This window comes from Marmota flaviventris, chromosome 7 (assembly GCF_047511675.1).
Source record: "Marmota flaviventris isolate mMarFla1 chromosome 7, mMarFla1.hap1, whole genome shotgun sequence".
NCBI lineage: Eukaryota > Metazoa > Chordata > Mammalia > Rodentia > Sciuridae > Marmota > Marmota flaviventris.
The window spans coordinates 81,180,897-81,190,087 of NC_092504.1; positions in this window are offsets into that span (position 1 = coordinate 81,180,897).

Genomic DNA, 9,191 nt, shown 5'->3' on the forward strand with positions numbered 1-9,191 from the left:
AGCTAATGCATTAGTGAAAAAAATAAAAAAATGAAATTTTATACTGATTGGAAACTTTTTAATTTTTTTTTTCATCCTGGAGATTGAACGCAAGACTTAATGCTGCTGGGCAAGTGCTTTACCACTGAGTTACATCTGCATCAAACAAGGTGTATATAGGTTGGGAAGAAAGAAATGCAACTGATTTCCTAGTACATGATTCTCTATGCATAATTTTTAAAAAATCAATAAAAACTCCTCTTTAATAAACAATTTTAAGAGGTTATAGTAGATAAGGTTATTATACAAAAGTCAATTACTTTCCTATATATCAACACAAACATTGGAATTTGAAATTAACACACAATAGCATTTACATTAACAATCCTATAGAGAAATATTTAGTTATAAATCTAAGAAAATATGCATAAGATTTATAGGAGAAAACAAAACAAAACAAAAAGACTGATTAAATAAATAAATGAAATAGCCCATGTTCACAGACACAAGACTCAATATGGTCATGGTGTCCTTTCTCCCTAACTTCATCTACAAATTAATATAAATTTAGTCAAAATCCCAAAAAGTTATTCTGGGAGATTGCAAATTTTTTCTGAAGCTTGTACAGAATGGCCAATTCAACAATGTAAGAGAATAACGGCAAAGGACAGATAATTACTTAATATTAAGATGTACAATAAAACTACAATGATCAAGACAATGTGGTTTTGGACAAAGAACAGACAAGCATATCATTGGAACAGAATAGACATCTGAAAATAAGATAGCACATAAGTATAATCAACTTATCTATGATAAATGGTCAAAGGCAATGACATTGTCAAAGACAAATGATGCTAAAACACCAACCAGTCTTACACCTTTTATAAAAATTAACTCCGAATAGTTTACATAAATTTGAAAATTATAAAACTACTAGAAGATAGCTTAGGGGAAAACATAGATGGCCTTGTATATGATGATGGCTTTTTTAGATACAGCAATAAAGGCTTGATTTATGAAAGAAATAATCAGTAAATTGGACTTCCTAATTTTAAAAAAAATATTTTCTGTGAAATTACTGTCAAAACAATAAGCAAATAAATCCAGTGTGGGAGAAAACATTGTGAAAAATACAACTGATAAATACTGTTATTAAACATGAAAATGACCTTAAATCTCAACATGGAGAAAAATGAACAATCCAATAAAAATTACACAAAATACATGAACGTAAATACCAAAATGTTCGAAATCAAAAATACTGGTAACACCCATTGATTTTGAGGTTGTAGAACATAAGAAACTCTGAGTCATTGCTGGAGGGCATACAAAATGGTACAGCTAATTTAAAAAAATGGCAGTGTCTTACAAAACTAAATATATATTTACCATATGATACAGCAATTGTATTTTTTTTTTTGTATTTACCCCAAAAGGTAGAAAACTTCTGGCCACAAGAAAATCAGCACACAGATGTTTGTAGCATATTTGTTAATAATTGCCATAGTTGAGAAGTAACCATGATGTACCAAACAGATGAGTAAATATGGTACATCTAGACAATGGAATGTTATTCAATGTTAAAGAGAAATGATCTATTGGTCATAAAAAATAGGTGGATGGTCCTTACATTTATACGTGTAATCGAAAGACACCAGTACTGAACATGCTACCTACTATAAAATTCTAACTATACAAGGAAAAGGGGAAAACCATAAGACAATATAAAGAAAACTGGTTTTCAGGGCTTAAGGAATAGAGAAGGGTTGAATAGACATTGCACAGCATTCAAAGTTCTCTGAATGATAGTAAAATGTTAAGATACATACCATTATATGTTCACCCAAACCCATAGAATGTATAACACAAGAGTCAACCCTAAGGGAAACTGTGGTCTTTGGGTGATACTAATTTGTCAATGTCAGTTCATTAACTATAATAAATTACCATCCTTACATGAGATTTTGACATATATAAAGAGGTTGTACATATGAGAGAAATAGGGTATATAGGAAATCTCTATACCCTCTATTGAATAAATATACAGAGATAGTTGATTAAATGATGTCTTTGAAGTTATTGGGTTATTGTTCATTGCAAAGACATATAGTGACTACTAAGATTAACCTATTTTAGAAATATATTTATTTAACAGATTAATTAAGATTAAAACTCATTAAAAGATAATAATTTCACAGAAACATTAATTTATGAAAGTAAAACTCTGCATTTCTTTTGCCATATGTCCTACAATTTCTTTGAAGTTAGCATCACTTCTGAAATAGAGCTATCAAGCATCTGAAGAGCTACATAACTATGTATCCAGTGAAACTGTAATGTAAATCATACTGATACAATTTTACAAAAGTAACAAAAATGAATAATAATTTTAAAAGTATAATAGAAAGTTTTCAAGTATAATATACAAATGTATATAAATGATTCCTAAAAACTTAAAGAAAATCAACAATTAATTCCAAAATTTAACTGCTTTGTCAATTCCTTGAAAATAAAATAGAAACATTGAAAATCATTGTCATAATATTTAAAGAAAAATTATTTTACATATACATCAAAGGCAGATATTTTGCTCTTTTTATCTACTTGATTTCAGTAATTGGTTCATGTTCTTATTTTAAATGTCATTATAGAAAACTGTTGTCTTTTAAATATACATATTAGTATATTTCCAACCATTCATTTTTGTGCTTCTCCTGGAGTAGTATAGATAATAACATTTTGGTATATGTTTTCATTCGGTTTTGCAACTCCGGTGCTATTAAGCTCGGGGAATGAGATAGTTAATGATATACACACACACACACACACACACACACAATGTTCATTTATATGTATATATATTTATATATAACTATATATAAACTTATCATTCATCATGTGATATATAATTCATATGCTAACATTCTATATTCTATATTAATTGTTCATATCAAGATTTTTGAGTTGTTGCATTCATAAATCTAAATTACTTTTCTCTCAGCTGAAAACTCCCTTTTGTTTGTTGTTGCAATATTTTTAACCCTTTGGCCACTGACCTGCTCTATCTTTTCCATTTTTCTTATAATAAAATTCTTTTCCAATTTTTCAAATTTGCCAACCCCTACATATGTTTTTTCTATTATTCACATAACATTTCTAGTCGATAATATTTAGGGTGAATTATATAATTGAGAATTAGGAAAAATTTGTGTACACCCATATACCTGTCCTATATGAATATAACCTTCTAAACACTTAAGTGGCTTCACTACATGAATGTGTACATGGAAAAATAATATTATTTTTTTCATTTTTTGATCAATAAGTAAAAATTGTACATATTCAGGGTGAGTAACATCTCAATAGATGTATAATACATGAAATGGCTAAATCAAGTTATTTAATATACATATTACCTTAAATACTTATCAATTCTTTGTGCTTCTGACAAGATTTAAAACGTGCTTTCTTATCAGTTTTCAAGTACACAATATACTGTAATATTTGATAAAATAGGAATTACCCAATTTGACACAACAACACAGATGTCTATAATGAAGTACAATCTATTTTAAAAAAAAAAAAACATAAATATACCCAAACAAAATAGATACTTAATCCTGATTATTTCACATGTGAGTTTTACCAAAATTTCTAGAAAGAAAAATCCCTTTAGTTAAAATACAGTAAATAATTAAGAAAGAATAAAGATATCTACAACTTATAACCACCAATAAGTGAGTTCACCAGTATAAAAACTAAGCAAAAATAATTTCTTTATATTAGCAATATATACAAAGAAAATATATTTATGATGAATTTGAATCCAGAATAAATAAATAAAAAGACAATGTAATACAATTAAAATCCACTTCCCTAAATGAATAAGATAAAAAGAATTTCATAAAAATACATTGTTTTGTAAATACTTAAGCTAAATGTGATACATCATGTAAATAACTTTATGAAAAAAATTCTAATAGGTTATTTGTGGCATAAAATGTATTATTCATATTAAAGTGACACCTCAATATTGTAAAAATATCAATCCTTCAGGTTAATTTATTAAAATTTAATCTCAACACAGTTCATATTGGTGAATATAGCTTATTTAAATACAAAAATGGAAGAGTAAAGGACTATCAATAGTCATAATCCTCACTAAAAGAATATAATGGAAGATGGTTGGGTGTATCCTTACCTTACACCATACCAAACTATTAAAAAGGTATAATAATTAAAATAACTTTCAGAATAATATATTCCTAAAGCATAAGTTATGGTAATTTTCAAATGAACAATATTATAGGTATATGCAACTCTAACTATTTAATAAAAATCTAAAATGTAAAATATATAGGTAAAATACCTATCAAATTCATGATATGATGGAATAGGAATAGATTCTTGCATTTCTTATTTTTGATTGCCCAGTATGTGTTTATATGTTACATTGTGTGTACTTTTCTATATTTGAAATTTTTCATAATAAAGGAATAAAAAAGGAGAGAAAGAAAGGAAGAGGAAAAAAGATACATAGGTAGGTGAGCAGGCAGGTATTTCGAGGAAAGAAAAGCTATTTCAAGAAAAGCAACGGAAAAAAGATATGGACTTATTATAGTGTGTTTAGATAATAATAAATGTTTTTAGGGAATAAGGATTACCTTATCTATCAGAGCTCTGTATGCAAAGCCTAGAGCTGACATTGGAAATGAAAATTAAAATAAGTAATCTTGAATTAGATGCTAAAAAGCTTTGGCAATGACACAACATTACTTTCATTTCAGCAGGTAAAATTCATAAGCAATTTTTAATTTAGAATGGTAATTCAAGAAGCATTGCATATTTTATACTGAGTCTGATAGGATATAAACAAGAAAAACAAGTATATATATAACAATAAATAATGATGGAGGAAATGAGAGTCTAAACAATAAAAGTAATAGGAAATAATAACAAATGTTCAAATATAAAATGAACAACACTATTAACATATAGGAGAAGGTGTTTATGATCAACCTAAGATTTCTTGGTTGAAAAATTGGGTAGCTGATAATACCACTAACAAACATAAAGAACACTGATAGTTATATATGTTTTGAATGAGAGGCAAAGCATTTCATTTTGAACAGGTTGAGCTTCAGGAAACTGTTGAAATCTCTTGTGACTAAGCATTAAGCATAAGTGAATACTATTTTTCATATAAATGATTATCATATGGGTAAAAAGGTTGTTATTGTGTGCTCATGTTATATCACAAAAGTCTCATGTGGCGCACTTAAATCCCAAAGACTCAGCAGACCTAGAAAGAAGAATCACATGTTGGAGACCAGCTCTAGCAACTTGGTAATTCCCTAAGCAACTTAGCAAGACCATGTCTCAAAATAAAAAATAGAAAAATGGAAGGGGGTTGGGGATGTAGCTCAGTGATAAAGGGCATTTGGGTTCAGTTCCCCGTTCAAAAAAAAAAAAAAAAGTCTCATGAGAGTATGAGAGTTCAGGTAAATGATCAACTTGGAACATTTGGGATCATTTTTTAAAAATTATTAATACCTTTTAAATTAATTGTTCATAAGTTCCCCAAACTACTAAAGGGAATAAAGATAACATTATTAGAGGAAAAATATATAAAAACAAATATAAAGAAAGTAAACAAAGTCCCTGAATTTGAAAGTCCAAGGTATGTTTGAAATTTCAAATCACAGATATGTTCAAGGTACAGCAAAGTCACTTCAGTGGATAATTAAGAGATCTTATGTAACCACTGAAGTTCTTATTCATAGGGTATTCAAGTCAGAAGAGATGAATTTCAAAGAAGGAAGAACTTCAGCTGAAGACCTCTAGAAACCAGGTGAATAGGATGAAAAAGTACAGCAGAGGGACTTGGAGGTGACTTATATTTGCCAGGTTAGGTAGATGTTTAGTTGTTTTAAATCTATGGATAATCCTTCCTTCCTTCCCTCCCACCTACCTTCTTTCCTTTCTTTCTTCCTGTTGGGTAAACATATAATGGCAGCAGTATCCCAGAGAAAAACCCCAGCATGGCGTCTAAAGACCCTCCTTCTCTTCTTTTGATTCTTTCACTGGTGCGAAATGTTCCCGCTGGCGCCAATGTTCAAACCCTGCTGGTGGGAAGCGTTAGCCCCAATTAGAATTAACTTCTTGGGCTCCGGAACTGACATATGGAAGAGCTTGCCAATAAACGGGCGACCTGTTATCTACCTCAGCCCTGTGACCTCTCCTTAGACCTATATAAACACACAGCCTTTTGTAATAAAGTGGAAACCTCTTTGGTAATCTGTGTCGTGTGGTGCAGCGTTTTTCTAGTCTTACACTTCCCACTCTTTTTCCATCTTTATTTTGTCTCTATTCAGTTATGATTATAGAGTGGTCTTTTTAAAAATACATTATGATGATGGAATAGCCTTTGAAATTGGTGTTTTGTGAAATTGTGTTCAAGAGGAGATGACCAGGGCAAGTTCCTAAAAGATTAGGCCAAGCTGGCAGAACAGCTCTTAGATGCTTTCCTCTTCCTCAAAGGTAAACACAAGGCAATTCATTCATTCATTTATTCATTCATTTTCTTGTTATAGGACCTTTATAATAATATTCATATTGATTTTAAGTGAATAAAATTTAGTTAAAAACATATTTACATTTTAGAGGGTTCTTTTTAATGTACTGTAGCCAGACTTTCAACCCAGTCTGAGTCAACTTATGTCAATTTTATGTTTTTGATCAAAAAAGCAAGTAATTTCATTTTGTTAAGGAATGATTTAATATTTCTGGAGCTTGGTTTCAAATACATTATAAATGATAAAATTACTGGACCAGAATTTATGAATTTTTTTTTTTTTGCGTTGCAGAATCATTCAATCTCCCTCAATTGAAATACTTAGAGCAATATTCACTACGTCTACATAACAGTATAATTTGAACAAAAATTAAGTTAACATCTGCAAAATTCTTTCAGAAACTTAAAAGATATAATATTATACATAATTATGAAATATCAAGATGATGTCATGATATTAAAGTCAGTGTGAAAGGACAGCATTAAAAGAAAAACATTTTTAGGATCACTTTAGGTAGTCTGTAAATTGGATTATATCTTACTATTTCAAAAGGGTTTTATTATTCTAATTAGCTTTAATCACATTTTTAAATTATTCTATCAAGTTTATCTTCTAGAGAAAATCCTTAATTATAATATTTTCAAAAAGAAAAATAAGATATGCTTCATTATGATTTGATTTATTATAATGTTTAAGGAAGTTCACAGGTAGATAAAAATAAATAATACTTTTTCCCAGATCTAGGGTAGTAATAGAATTTTTTTATATATGTCTTGGTACTATTAATAAAGTTGTATAAGCTTATTCCCTGATTATATTTCTAATAATCATTGCACTAAAACTCTTCATTTATGCCTACAGTTCTAGGGTGGGAATGTAGTTCAATGGTAGATAGCTTGCTTAGCATTTGCAAGGCCCTGAGTTTGATTCCTGGCACTACAAAACACAAAACAGGAAAACCTCTATTCACAGCTCTCAATTGAACTATTAACCTCCTGAATAGGAAGTGTTTTTTCTCATTTAAATATATTCAGTACTCAGCAAAGTTCTGGAAAGTTGTGAACTGTAAGTGCATGAACTATTTAATGGATACTGTGCACATTTTGGAATGATTAATTGAATGGTTAAAAGAAGGGAAATATTAGTTAGTCTTTGATTTCAGAGCCTGAGACAAATGCCCAGGTATAAGGTTCAGAGGAAATGAGGGAGATTAGTGGAAGGAGAGAAAGAAAGAAATGCAAGAGAGACATACAAACAGAAACAGTCTTCCGTATATCTTGTGCTTTTGCTTAGAATGATTTCTAAATCCCCAAACACCAGTCTTTTCCCCAGTTAAAATTATCTGTATCTTTAACAAGGCAGAATAAAAGCCACTTATTCTTTAAAGTTTCCAATGTATAGTTGAGTCTACATTACTTGTTTACTTCTCTGTATACCTTAAAAATATCAAGCTGGTGCTGTGAAAAGACTATTAGCTATGAATTTAAGCAGGTTTGTGTTAAAAGTCAGCTTCTGTCCTGTAGGCCTAAATGCAGATGACTCTGAAGTATCTGAGTATCCCTAAGAGTCACAGCCATCATCTCCTATAGGAGTCTTCTTAGAATTAAATTAAATGGCATGCAAATATTTTGGTATAGAAGAATGTTCAGTCTTATTTACTACTGTACTTAAAATAAATAACATTAATAGGAAATAAAAGCTTCTTAAATATTTTACTTTTCTTACTAATCAAAAATGTTTTATATAATGATGGCCATATAGGTCTTTGTTACATACATGGCCCCCAATATATTGTTAATATATTGTTGTTTAATATTTAAAATTTTGCAATCAGCTTTATACATCTGTATATATTTTTGTTCCCCAAATATGGACTAGCCAACCTTGAAAAATGTCAAAAGTAATGCAGTAGGCTTGTGAATATTTAAAGCTTAGAAATATTGAAAATAGTGATAAATTAACTGAATCTACTGAAAACTTGATTTTACTGTTGCAAAAAAAATCATGGAAGAGAAAGAGTAGAACACAGATTCACAATTCTAGATGGAAAAAAAATATTCTACTAATGGTGACACATTTCAGATTCAAAATAAATGAAAGGATAAATGAGAATGAAATAGTAAATGGTTAGTAGTTCCTGGTGAGTCATTAAACCATTTAATGTACCAAAATATAAATGCTGAAGTTACAGGTAAATAAAAAGAAAGAAGAGAAAAAGAAGACACAGAAAACAGATCATACACAGGTTTCAAAAATGATGGGTACTGGAAACAACATAAAACATTTCAATGAAAAGCATACAATAATGCTACAGTATAATTAGAAATCTTCATAAATTTTAATATTAATACCCCATTCAAATGATTACAATTAGAAATGTGTTTAATAACAAGCTGTATGTGGAATTATTCTGTTATTTTAAAATTATATTAAAGCCTACAGTATATAGTCTAAAATATGGCAAGAACAATTATAGATATTTATAACAGTAAAACAAGGTGAAATTAAAATTTAAACATAATACTTAGAAGTTTATAGCAAAAAAGATTAACAAAGTGGAAGGGAAAGAGTAAAACACAGATATATTTACATAAATATGTTGTAAGTAGTTAAAAACCTTAACAGAAATTTTCA